Here is a 13,385-nt window from a genome sequence, read left to right as displayed (position 1 = left end):
GCAAGTCTTTTTTCACAAAGTCTCACATCAGAGCAACTAGATGAAGAAGAATGTGTGAAAGATTGTCTTGAACGCTCAGAGAATCATCTGTTTGTGTGCTTGATTCTAGATTTTATTCTAGGATTAATTCAGTAGAGATTTATTGGACATACTATAAGGACACATTCTATTTAACTTGAATTCTCAACAACAACAATGAGGGCTGGCCCTAAATAAATAAAGTTAAAATAAATCATATCATACTAACTGCTCTGTGTGTACTTTTTAAAAGAATCTTCTATCATTTGAATATAGCAGACATGCTTTATAAAAGCCTAGTATATATTATTTTCTTTCTTCCCTTAAACTGAAAGAATTACAAGTATGTAACTAGTATAGCAAGTTGAGAGTCATACTGTACCAAAAGAAAACAAACCTCTTCTGCCAAAGAGGAGGAGTGTAGAGATTAGAATATTATTTTACTGTTACTATTCATAACATTATCATTACTGTTGCATTACGTATCATTTATCATTATCATTTCATTAGAGCATTTATTGAAACTGTTGATGTTACATTAAAGTTTGTATTTCAGGTGTGAGCATAATTACATAATAATCTTTCATTGCAGGTGCAACTGTAACCATGTTATCCATATTGCATTTTGTGCTAATTAAAGAGTTGAAGCTCGGTCAAGTTAATTAATGGTCTGAAGCTTCGGTCAGCGCGACGTCTGGCCGATCAATAGGAAGTTAAGGTGACCTGGAGCCATGAAAGAATTGCATACATGCTTACAATACAATACACTACATATAACCTGTAAACAGAATAGAGGCCTGTGTGTGTTCAGCAGCCTGCTGCATTGGAGTTTGCCTAGTAACAGATGACTCGAACGGAGTCAGGAAGTATACTTCTAAGATGTCTTTGTCGAGTGAGGTCATGCACTGAGGTCAAGACACATAGTCTGCCTGAACACACATACACAGTATATAGACTTGTTTTGCTCGAAACTGCAAAGTTGTTTTACCTGCATACGTGACAGTTTAGTTCCACAAATAAGTGAAGTGCAGTAAGTGAAATAACAGGAAGCATCTGGCGGTGGCGGAGGAACAGAGGAAGGAACTGTTCTTTTTTAGAATATGTCCAAGGTCGGAATTACTGGAACTGATGCATGTTTCTTATCTGCTTTGACGCATGATGCTTGTCATCGACTATGTTATATATATGACTGCTCGTTTACTGTTCTGGGGAGATCGAGGCTGATGTTTTGCAGAGCTCATCTTTCCCACACACGTGTGTGCTTTAATAAAATCATTGTTTTGACGCACAATGGACCTCCAGTCGTTTGTCTCTTACCTCAAATACGAAATCAGGACACTTCTTAAACACTAATAAAAATATATAACATAATTCACAATCCACTTATGACACGTTTTATGAAGTGTCAAACTGAAAGAAAAGCGTGTTTTGTCATGGTATGTCATAACAATAGCTGATGGGCTTCTATTCCTATAAAGCAGACTAGACAAACAGAAACCATCTGTCACGGTCCCCGTGTCTCTCTGGTTGGCCCACGCTCGCTACAGGTTTTGTTGTTGTTAGTTTTGGTTTTTTTTGTCTCTCCTCCTCCTCTCTGCCTGGGTGGAGCTCATTACGGGCTCTCACTCTTGGCCCACGCACCCCTGTGGATGGTGTCCACCTGCGGCTGATCCGGCTGATTTCCCCAGCTGCTATTTAAGGCAGTGGCACAGAGCAGCTCACCGCTGGAACGTCGAACCACCTGAGTTCGTGCTCGCGGCATATTCAAAGAAGAATCGCTTACATGTGTTTTATGTTGTGGAACTAACCTTGACCTTCTGTCTGTAGATTCTGGACCGAATTACCGGACCTGTCCAAGTGGGGCAGTGTGTGGAGTGTTGGAGCGAGTGCGGCTGAAGAGGAGTGCGTGTGTGCGGAGGAACGGTGGCGGTGACTGAGTGGAAGAGGAAGCGTGTGTGTGGATTAAAAATCTATTGTTCCAAATTTCTCTGTTTTCTCAACTTTTTCTCAAGCTGAGCACTTGGTCCACTTTTACAAGCGATGGCAGCAGCAGCAGCCTTTTCCAGAGGTTTTAGTTTTAGTTTTATGTGCAATAAACATTCATTGTGTCATTTATTAATTCATCCTTTTTTTATTTTCACTTTTTAAAAATCCACTACATGTTGTGTTGTGTTTAGTTGTGTTTAGTGCCGATGTGGGACAGTTTCCAATTCCATTGTACTATTGTACCAAATATGAATGTGCAATGACAATAACGAGTTATTCTTATCTTATCTTATCTTATATCTGATCTCAGATGCACTCCCTGATGTACCCACAGTGTCTGTGCATTTAGGATACACAGACAGCTAGTATAAATCCATGCACGCACATGCATATTCTGAATATAGTCTCTGTTTCGTTTTGTTCACTGTGGAAGGTCTTTCAAGGTCACAGTAGTTCATGTAAAAGAAGCTGATATTTTCATGTAAGCAGAACGTGACTTTTTGGAATTCAAATGAAAGAGGTGCTTTGACTCAAAACATATTGCAGGCAGATTTTCATGCAACATCTCTTAAACTTAGAAAGTTCTCTTTGTACATTTCTTTACAAATCTTTATTTCCTTAAATCCTTATTGATACTTTCTCATGTGTTTCAGAAACTTTGATGGCAGCGGCACAGTTGACCATGAGTGGTGTCACAACTACCGAAGGCTTAGTTAGGATTTTGCTGTGTCTGCTCCATCTTTCAAGTTCACTGATAAACAAGGGCGAACTGGTAAACTGACTGTTAACTTTCTTTTTGTTGTTGTTGTTTTAATAAAGAATGTAACTTTTAATTAACCACCTTTACCATTAAATCATGACCGTCCGATCACTGGTTAAGCTTTTCTCCTTACTTTTAAAATGCTCATTTTGTCCCAGTTACATGTTTCGCACGCATGTTTGTTGACGTTCTTTCTGGTTTTGCAGGAGGAGCTGAAAGGAAACGTTGAAAAATTACAAAAGGAAACAGCAAGAAGGAAGGTGAGTCTGTCAATGACATGGATGTTGACAGACTCCAAACAGAAAAACATGCTTTGCTATGACAACTAAAACAAAAAAACAATTTCCCATCATACAAAAGTCTGTTTGCACTCTTTACACTACATACTTTTGTATATTTTGTTACATTAATTTGGTTTATTTTTGTCCTCCAGGCTGAAAATAATTTAGACAAAGCCTATGTTCCTGCTGTCCTTGATGATGTTAAACGTCTCATGGATCCTTTGTACGAACTTTTGAAGTCAGTGAAACGTTTTACATCACTGCTTACACCAGTGCTGGATTTAATGGATGACCTACAGACTTTCGTGGGAGCCGGCAAGGAGTACATGAATAAGTACTTTGAGACAACAGCTGCAGAAATCAATCACAATGAAGAGAACCTACGCAGAGTTATGGCAACACTAACACAACTAGAAAAGAATAAAGATGAACTGTAGCATATTAGTCAGCGTCTGTCTCTGGTAAATGTTCTGTGAAACATCTCTTTCATACTGCGCTGCTTCTAAATCAAAGCTAACTGTACACTTGATTTATAAACTTTGATGAGAAAAAAATCTTTTCTTTCTTTCTTTCTTTCTTTTCTTTGTTATATCAGGTCTAATGCGAACACAAAACACAAAGCTGAGATTTTCTCTGTTTAGAAATCACATTAAATCTGACAGTTGTTAATGATTCATATGTAGAAACACTTTCATGTGAATAAAAACATTCAAACTGTTATTATTGCAAATTGTGACGTTTGTAAGAATAGAAGCGGTGGCTGATTGTTCTCTAGTGTTTGTGTGTGGATCAGTGTTGTTCAAGTTACTTGGAAAAAAGTAATTAGTTACTTATTACTGATTACTTCTCAAAAAATGTTATACCGTTACATTACTGATTACTTAATTTCAAAAGTAATTATTTACTTATTACTTAGTTACTTTTTGGTACACACCTGAATACTTAATAAAGCAATAGACCTTTCAGCCCAGTTCTATTTTTATGCATAATCCATCATATAAAAATTCAGTCAAATGGAAAAGTCTCTTTTTAAAAATTGTTTTATTATTTTTAATCTCTTAATTTTAGGGAAATCGCATCAAGCAAAAATGTAATTCTATACAACAGTTTTTAAAAAAAAACTATGTGAAAAAATCTATTTTCACCTGTTTAGCAGGAGTGGGGCCGGTGGTCATATCAGTGGGGGATCTGGTGGTTTCTCTGTGAATTTCCGTTCCCATGGTAGCGTGCTAGGTGCTTGTTCAGATTTGAAGTGTAATTTTTCGCAGAGTGTACAACGGACGCTAATGTTTTTGCCACTTTTTACAGAATAACACTTGAAGTAATATAAGTACTTCCACGCTTTTAACGCTGCATGGTCGTACTCTCTCCTGCACTCCATATTACCCATTGTTGATCTACGCACGTCTGCTGTTGCCACGTATATGAACACGCATGATCAGCACAGCGCACCAGGTAGAATCCAGTTTTCAGGCCCCTCTTCTGTGGAATCAGCTTCCAGTTTGGATTCAGGAGACAGACACTATCTCTACTGTTAGGTCTGCACTCGCAGGCTCCACTAGTTCAGAGATTTATCACCATGAACGAATCAAGACGATCAGAGCTCGATCGGTTTTAAACTTGCAAGGGAAGTGTCGGATCAGGATCTTGGAGCTACAAGCTCCTCACATGATCCCAGACAACTCCAAAAATCCAGCGTCCCCAAGCAGGCTTTTATTCAGTGACAATAGTTACACAAACACCCATGGTAAAACCCTATTGTAATAATTTGTGATAAATAAAAGTAGAGTCTGGGGAATATTTGATGAAAGCTTATTGTGATTAATGCTGGGGTGAATTTCAAAGTTGATGTGACGTCTGTTTGAAGTTGGTGTGTTATGTGTGTGAATGTGTTACGTCAGCCAAGAAACGAGATTAGATTAGGACATTTGGATAGGGGATTTTATTCCCACATTGATTAGCAGGGTTGGACTCGGGCACCAGATAATTTAACTGTGGAATCGACAGTGGTGCTTTTAAATTTATTTAAATTATTTAGGACGGGGACGGTAATCCCTAGGAGCGCGGTTGCTCAGCGTGTGGCATCGACTCCTGATCACAGATGCGTGGTCAGGCCTGGCGGCGTCCAGTTAGCCCGAGTGGCGCCCGCGGGACTTCGGGAACCCATTAAAAACCAAGTGGTCAAGGACCACTTCTTTACCGTGCTGTTTGAGTAAAGAGCGGGCCTCAGGCGTGACCATTTCAACGTGGCTGACAGGTAAGCTTTAAGTAAAGCTTAAAGTGGGATATTTAGGACTTCCGGTCAGCATGCGACCCGAATAGACGCAGGAACGAGCTGCTGTGGTGAACTTAACTCCGCTTTGACCAGTTTCACCCCTTCAACTGCCACCTTTAAGTCGCTTACACTCGTAACTACTTTTCTAGTGTTTTGAACACTTTTGACCCTTTCCAATGGCTGCTAAGAGTGCAAAAGCGAACAAAAAGGAGGACGCTAGCTTAACACTGGAGGCTATCACCACGCTGCTCCAGCAGCACCGAGAGTTGGCATCTGAATTTAAGACCTCATTTAACGCCCTCGATTCAAAACTGGACCAGGTACGACAAGCCCAAGAGGAACAGGCCGAGAGAGTTTCATCCTTGGAGCTTGCAACTGAAGACCTGAGCCAACGTGTCGCTGACCTTGAAAACACGTGTGCCGCTCTTCGCGAAGACAACAACCAGCTAAAGAACAAAGTCACTGACCTGGAGAGCCGTAGCAGGCGTCAGAACATCTGCGTCCTTGGACTGCCTGAAGACACTGAAAGTGGGCGCCCCACTCACTTCTTTTCCAACCTTCTCTGTGAGTTATTGGGCAAAGAAATACTTCAGTCTCCACCGCAGCTCGATAGAGCGCACCGCTCCCTCGCAGCGAAGCCGCCCGTGGGACGCCCACCTCGCCCGGTGATCATCCGCCTGCACCGATACCAGATCAAGGACCTCATCATCCGAGAAGCTAGGAGGAGAGGGAAATTCGACTACCGAGGCGTGCCTATCCGAATTGTGGAAGACTACAGCCCCGAGGTCCTCAATCAGCGGGCGCAGTACAAGGACATTATGTCGGAGCTCTACGGGCGAGGCCTGAGGCCGGCTCTCCTCTTCCCAGCACGGCTTCGCATAACGCAGGCCAGAGGCGCCAGAAGGTTTTTCAGCTCCGTGGACCAGGCTCAACAGTACATTGAGAGGCTCCCAAAGGCTCCGGAAGCCCCGTGAAGAATTATTACTGATAAAACAATGGCACCAAATGCAGGTACCAAACATTCCATATAGGTATGGAGGCGCAGTCGGGATCCACGTAAGACGTTGCTTTTCCTCTCCGAGTGTAGCGATGTAGTCTGAGTGCTATAGCACTGAAATGCTGATTATTACTTTAATTTAACTCGATAATCTTATTTTGTTTTCTTTGTTAAATAAGGAGACAACCTCATTGACTTCTACCCGTTGGCTAATGACGTAATACCTGTTGCACGGAGACGGGGAGTTTTGTTATCTACTCGTAGCCTTCTGTCTGTTCTTATTCAATAATTCAGTTATAACGGTAGTACTTATTGAACTACATCATCTTTTTGTGTTTGGTTGTTTGTTTACATACTTGGACTCTGCTTTGAAACACTCCAGCAATTACATTTGGACTTGGTGGCTGATACAGTTTCGAAACTTAACAGTATTATAAGGGGTTTCAGCTTACTATGTTATGGCCACCGGAGCAGTGGTTCGACTGCTTCAATACCTAGGTTATTGGTATCATAGACAGGAGGAGTAACACTCTAAATATGTTAAGTTTGAAGAGCTCGCTGCTTGTTCTTGTTCTTTTTTTTGGCAGCCATTTTCTGTTGTGGGAAGGGTTTGGGGAGGGTAAGGGTCACTGCTTTGAACCTCATACACTGTTCTTTTTTTTAACCTGTTCTGAACTAATTTCCACCCACTGTAAAGTTATTCTGTTCTTATCATCTAAGGCCAGTGTGCATAGTTTCTTTGCTCTACAAATCAGATGAGTCTGCAATTGAACTTTCTAAGCTGGAATGTTAAAGGTCTAAATCATCCAGTCAAGAGACGGAGGGTTTTGTCACATGTTAAACACCGTAACACTGACGTGGCTTTCCTGCAGGAGACCCACGTCAGGGCCTCTGATAATGTCCGTCTCTTCTCCCGTTGGAGGGGCCAGTGTTTTCACTCACTTTTCCAAGCTAGGGCACGTGGGGTCTCTATATTGGTCAGGCAGAACATTCCCTTTGAGGCCCACAATGTCATAGCAGACAAATATGGTAGATATGTCATAGTCATAGTCCTCAACATGAAGAAGAAGGCTTTCAGGAGCAAAGTGAAGGAGGAGATGAAAGCAGCACAGCGGGAGGTGAAACGCTGCCTGAGGGAAGCAAAGGACACCTACAGGAGGAAGGTGGAGCAGAAGTTGGAGAGGAACAATATGAGGGAGGTCTGGAATGGTGTGAAAACCATCACAGGCCACAACACCAAGAAAAGCACAGTGGGGGGGACTATGGAGAAGGCAAACGAACTCAACAACTTCTTCAACAGGTTTGACCAGCCCACAACCCCCCCACCCTCACCCTCACCTTCACTACAGAGTCCTCTCCCCACTCTCCTGCCTCCCTCGCTTCCCCCCCTTCCTGACACCATGACACCCCCCTCCTCCAATCCCTCTCTCAGCAGCAAGACATCTCCCCCCCTCCCCTCCTCCCAAACACCTCCCAGTGTCACAGTGGATCAGGTCAGGAGGCAACTGAGGAAGCTTCGCCCCAGAAAGGCAGCAGGCCCAGACAAGGTGTGTCCTAGGATGCTTAAGGCGTGTGCTGCTGAACTTGGGGAGCCGCTACAACGAGTCTTCAACCTCAGTCTGCGACTGGGGAGAGTGCCCGCCCTATGGAAGACATCCTGCATCGTCCCGGTCCCCAAAAAGAACCGGCCCAATGAGCTGAATGACTTCCGACCGGTGGCACTGACGTCACATCTTATGAAGACTCTAGAGCGGCTCTTCCTCAACCTCCTCCGACCACAGGTACAACATGCCCAGGACCCACTACAGTTTGCATACAAGGCGGGTGTCGGAGTGGAGGATGCCATCCTGTACCTCCTACACAGAGCCCACTCACACCTGGATGGGGGAAAAGGCACGGTCAGGATCCTGTTTCTTGACTTTTCCAGTGCCTTTAATACCATCCGGCCCTGTATGCTTCAGGAAAAACTGAACAGGATGGAGGTGGACCCCTGCCTGGTGGCTTGGATCTCCGACTACCTCACCGACAGACCACAGTACGTCAGGCTGAAGGACATCACGTCTGACACTGTGGTCAGCAGCACAGGAGCACCACAGGGAACTGTGCTGTCCCCTCTTCTCTTCACCCTGTACACCTCTGACTTCTGCTACAACTCTGAATTATGCCATATTCAGAAGTTTGCAGATGACACGGCCATCATGGGGTGTATCTGGGATGATCAGGAAGAGGAGTACAGAAGTCTGGTGAGGAACTTTGTCGCATGGAGTCACACAAACCACCTGCAACTCAACACCTCAAAGACTAAGGAACTGGTTGTGGACTTCGGGAGGTCCAGAGAAGGTCCACTGCCGGTTCAGATAGAGGGGGAGGAGGTGGAGGTGGTCAACAAGTACAAGTACCTCGGGCTGTGGGTGGACAATAAACTGGACTGGTCATGCAACACAGAGCACCTGTATAAAAAAGCCCAAAGCCGACTGTACTTCCTCAGGAGGCTGAGGTCTTTTAACATCTGCAGGAAGCTCCTGAGGATGTTTTACCAGTCGGTGGTTTCTGGAGTACTTTTCTATGCTGTGGTGTGCTGGGGGAGCAGCAGAGCAAAGAGAGACTCATCCAGGCTGGAGAAACTGATCAGGAAGGCTAGCTCTGTGGTCGGCATGAAGCTGGACACTCTGGTGACAGTGGCAGAGAAAAGGACATTAAAGAAACTGATGGACATTATGAACAATGCTGGGCATCCTCTGCACACGGCCATAAACAATCAGAAGAGTCTGTTCAGTGACAGGTTGCTTCTCCCCAAGACAAGAACTAACAGACTTAAAAACTCCTTTGTCCCACACGCCATCAGACTGTTTAACTCCTCTCTGGAGGGGAGAGGGAGGGGAGACAGGAGGACAAAGGAGGGGGGAACAACTAAGCTGTAGTGCCTCTTCACCTCACTGTACAATACCTTGTGCAATACTTTTTGTAAATAGTCAACAGTGCAATAGACTCAATACTTGAAATGTGCAATTCACTTGTATTTTTATTTTTTATTCCTATTTATTCTATTTATCCCCTTTGTATATTTTATTTATATTGTCTCTGTATTTATATATGTGTGTGTGTGTGTGTGTGTATATATATATATATATAACAATTCTGTAACTGTAACTTCGGTCGTTGCTGTGCTTTTTTTGGAAGTCGAATTTCCCAGAGGAACCCACCCGAGGGATTAATAAAGTTCTATCTTATCTTATCTTATCTTGTCAGTGGGAAACTGTATAACAGTCTTGTTGCTCTAGTAAATGTGTATGCTCCTAATACAGATGACGAGAATTTCTTTAAACAACTATTCTCCTCTTTGCCCGACTTAAATGTCTACTCTCTTTTTCTGGGGGGTGATTTTAACTGCTGGTTAGACCCAGCCCTGGATCGCTCATCCACTAAGAGCAATGTTTTAAGCAAATCTGCATCTGTCATTCATGCCTTTCTATCAGAATATGGAATGTGTGATGTTTGGCGTACTCTAAATCCTCATAAAAGAGATTACTCCTATTTTTCACATGTGCACCATACATATTCAAGAATTGATTACTTTATCATTGACACTAATTGTCTGCAGCAGGTCCACTCCTGTGCCTACCATAGCATAGTTATTTCAGATCACGCCCCTCTTACTTTGTCTCTGTCTCTTCCACATCCTCCTGTTAAAGCTGCACAATGGCGTTTCAACTCGACCCTCCTGTCGGATGAAAATTTTGTAAAGTTTATCCAGGATGAGATACGCTTTTACTTTGCCACCAACTCTTCCCCAGAGACTTCCAGCCTTGTCGTATGGGATGCCTTTAAGGCGTATATCAGAGGCCAGATTATTGCTTATTCGGCAAGAATTAAAAAACAGTCCACCCATGAAAGGAACAAGTTAATGCAACAGATTAAGGAGACTGATGAACAGTATGCTCTCAAACAGAGTCATGAAATATTTAAAAAGCGTGTAGAACTTAAAACAAGACTTGACCTACTCCCAACGTACTCGACTGAACGTTTACTCTTACATGACAAATCCAAATTTTATATGCATGGTGACAAACCTGATAAATTACTGGCGAGCCTTCTAAAAGGTTCTCGGGCAAGGCAAAGTATTCTTAAAATTCGACAACAAATTCAAATTCAAATTCAAATTTTATTTGTCACACACACACAACCATACACAGTATGACATGGGGGTGAAATGCTTGTAGCTGTACAATGCCCGACCATTAAATGACAGAAGAAAAGTTTTACAATATTTACAATTTACTACAAAAATTTACAAATTAACTTAGGAATTTACAGTAAAAATGTGCAAATAGCAGAAGAGATTATAAAGATAAGGATTGTAAATTATAGGAATTATAGGATTATAGGAAATGTGTGGTGGTGCGTGTGGTGACGTGTGTGAGAGTCCAGTCTTATAGTGACGTGTTTGGGAGAGTCCAGTCCTACACCTGGTTCAGGGCCCGAATAGCCTGGGGGAAGAAGCTCCTCCTCATTCTCTCTGTTTTGGCCTTAAGGGAGCGGAAGCGCTTCCCAGACCTCAACAGTGAGAAGAGTCCATTGTTGGGATGGGAGAGGTCCATCATAATCTTCCTAGCTTTGGACTTGCACCGCTTGGTGTAGATGGACAGCAGGTCAGGGAGCTCTGATTGAATGATGCGTTCTGCCGAGCGCACCACCCTTTGCAGATCTCGTCTGTCCTGCTTGGTGCTGTTCCCAAACCAGGTGCAGATGTTTGACGTCAGGACGCTCTCGATGGTGCAGGAGTAGAAGTTCTTGAGCACAAGATGGCAACATAGTCACAGATCATGAAAAAATCAATGAAGTGTTCAGGGATTTTTACTCACAGCTTTACACCTCAGAGTCCCAAACTGACTGTAATGCAATTAATGAGTTTTTAGCTAAACTTAACATTCCTGAAATTCCAACAGAACTTAAAACAAGGCTGGATGAACCCATCTCCCAGTTAGAAGTTTCCTTGGCTATAGCTTCGATGCATTCTGGTAAGTGTCCAGGTCCGGATGGCTTTCCGTCAGAATTTTTCAAACACTTCTCTTCATTACTGTCCACGCAGCTTAGTGCAACCCTCACGGACTGCAAGGAACAAGGATCTTGTCAAGGTTCGAATTTGAGGAAGAGACAAACGACTGCATGGTCTCAGTAGATGTCAGAATAGTGATTTTTATTATACATATGTACATATGGGGAAGATGAGCATCACAAGCCTTTTAGAGCCGATCTCCCCCGAGCAAGCATCTCACAAAGCTTTTATTACAATGATGACGTCAAGTCACATGATAAGTATCAGTCAGTTCTCAGAACTCAGGAAGTTCCCCTCACTCCACAAGTTCTCCTTATAAGGCCTCCAGATGTTTCCACTCAGCCCAGCACTCAGAGAAAACCAGTGTGTGTTGTGTGTATATCTATTCGTGTCTATTGTGAAAGTATATCTATCAGAAAACTGTCCTCAGACAACCCTCCTATTCTTACTAAGGGTGTGTGTACACATTCATGTGTTGTATAAGAGCGTGCATGTACTTTCAAGGCCTGTGTACGTGCAGAACTGAACATAGAACCAAGGCAGGGTCCAGCAGGCCCCACAGGCTTCTGAGTGATTACAGAACTGTGAAACAGCTTTAAGCAAATAACATGAATAGTACAGAACAACAATAGACTGATTAGAGTACTGATAATCTGTGTAGATTAATGTTAACCTAGATATGGTTCAAAGATTATTCTGTCAACTGGTTCAACAATGGTAAATGATTAATGATTGATACTTCTGATTATAACTGTGATCATAAGAATACAAAATAAAATATCTCCTGGTCACATTCCTCCTCTTTGGGCTGGCTTGCCAGCCCAACTCACACCAGGATTTATTTCCAAACCAAACAAACACGTTATGACACTTATCAATCCCAACGCCTCCGTTGTTTTCCAATTTTCCCACAACCCAGCTGTTCTTTTAGCTTCGGACTCGAGTTTCAGCCTGACACGCTTCAGGCCCCTTTACCACCTCCTCTTGGAGTGAAGAAACACCCTCGGATTCTTCTTTCTTCGTCTTCCGGGGTTAGACCACCCTTCAGTTGCTACACAGATCTGTGTGTTTGTTGTCCGTTGTCACCGCCGTGTCCCCCTTTTTGCCAAAAGCCTCTCGAACCACGTTGGTCTCTGGTGTTCCTAGTTTTAGCCAACCCCTTCCTGGTTATCGCTGTGGTTATGGGATCCATCTTCTCAAGGAGCCCCAAGGCCATGACACTTGACCCCAGTTGCTGTGAAGGATCCCCATATCTCCGTGTCCCCGTCTGGTGTCTGTTCCCTTCTCTGCAAGAAACAGAAAGCCAACACCTCTCCTGCGCTGGCTCTCCTAATGTTGTTGACTTTGTTTATTCCAATCCTATGCCATGCTTATGTGTGTAAGCGTGCATGCATTTAACCCTCTGCACGTGAAGTCAATAGCACCAATATATCAATCCGATCCGTTGTCGGATGAAGCTTTTGACCTTCACAGACTAAGTGCCAGCTCCTTATAAGCACATTTGCAATGTGTGTATAAAAATGAACAACAGACCTCAAACAAATTGGGCATTCTTAATTCTAACTTGAGTGTAGTACTCAGTTTCTGATCATCTAATTATGCTTCTCACTCGTTCCCTAAATTGTCTAGAAACCTTTAATTTTGCCACACCTAAATTATTAAAACACAGACCAAATAATAAACCCCCTATATAGCTTTTACCTTTATGAGCACACTTCAATAATGAGCAACAACCTGCAATCTGTACCAAAAAATCTTCATGGTCCCACCTGCAAATCATAAGAGTAATAAACGATTCAGCACAACAGACAAGTATCATGTTCAGGTTTCTCCAATCATTAAATCACTATTATTGCCACAATTTGCTTTATTCACCCTTTGGGCAATGTTATTCCAAGAGAGAGAGAGCCCCTAATGGCCAGTTAGTGGGCTCTAGGTCAAACTGTCCCCAAATTTGTTATTTGTTATTATTACTTGTTTTCATGTCACTTGTCTGTTTTCTACTGCACCCT

The sequence above is a fragment of the Aulonocara stuartgranti genome (genome assembly GCF_965226115.1).
Source record: "Aulonocara stuartgranti genome assembly, chromosome: 23".
Classification (NCBI taxonomy): domain Eukaryota; kingdom Metazoa; phylum Chordata; class Actinopteri; order Cichliformes; family Cichlidae; genus Aulonocara; species Aulonocara stuartgranti.
The sequence above is the reverse complement of the archived record's forward strand: the minus strand, read 5'-3'. Positions refer to the sequence as shown.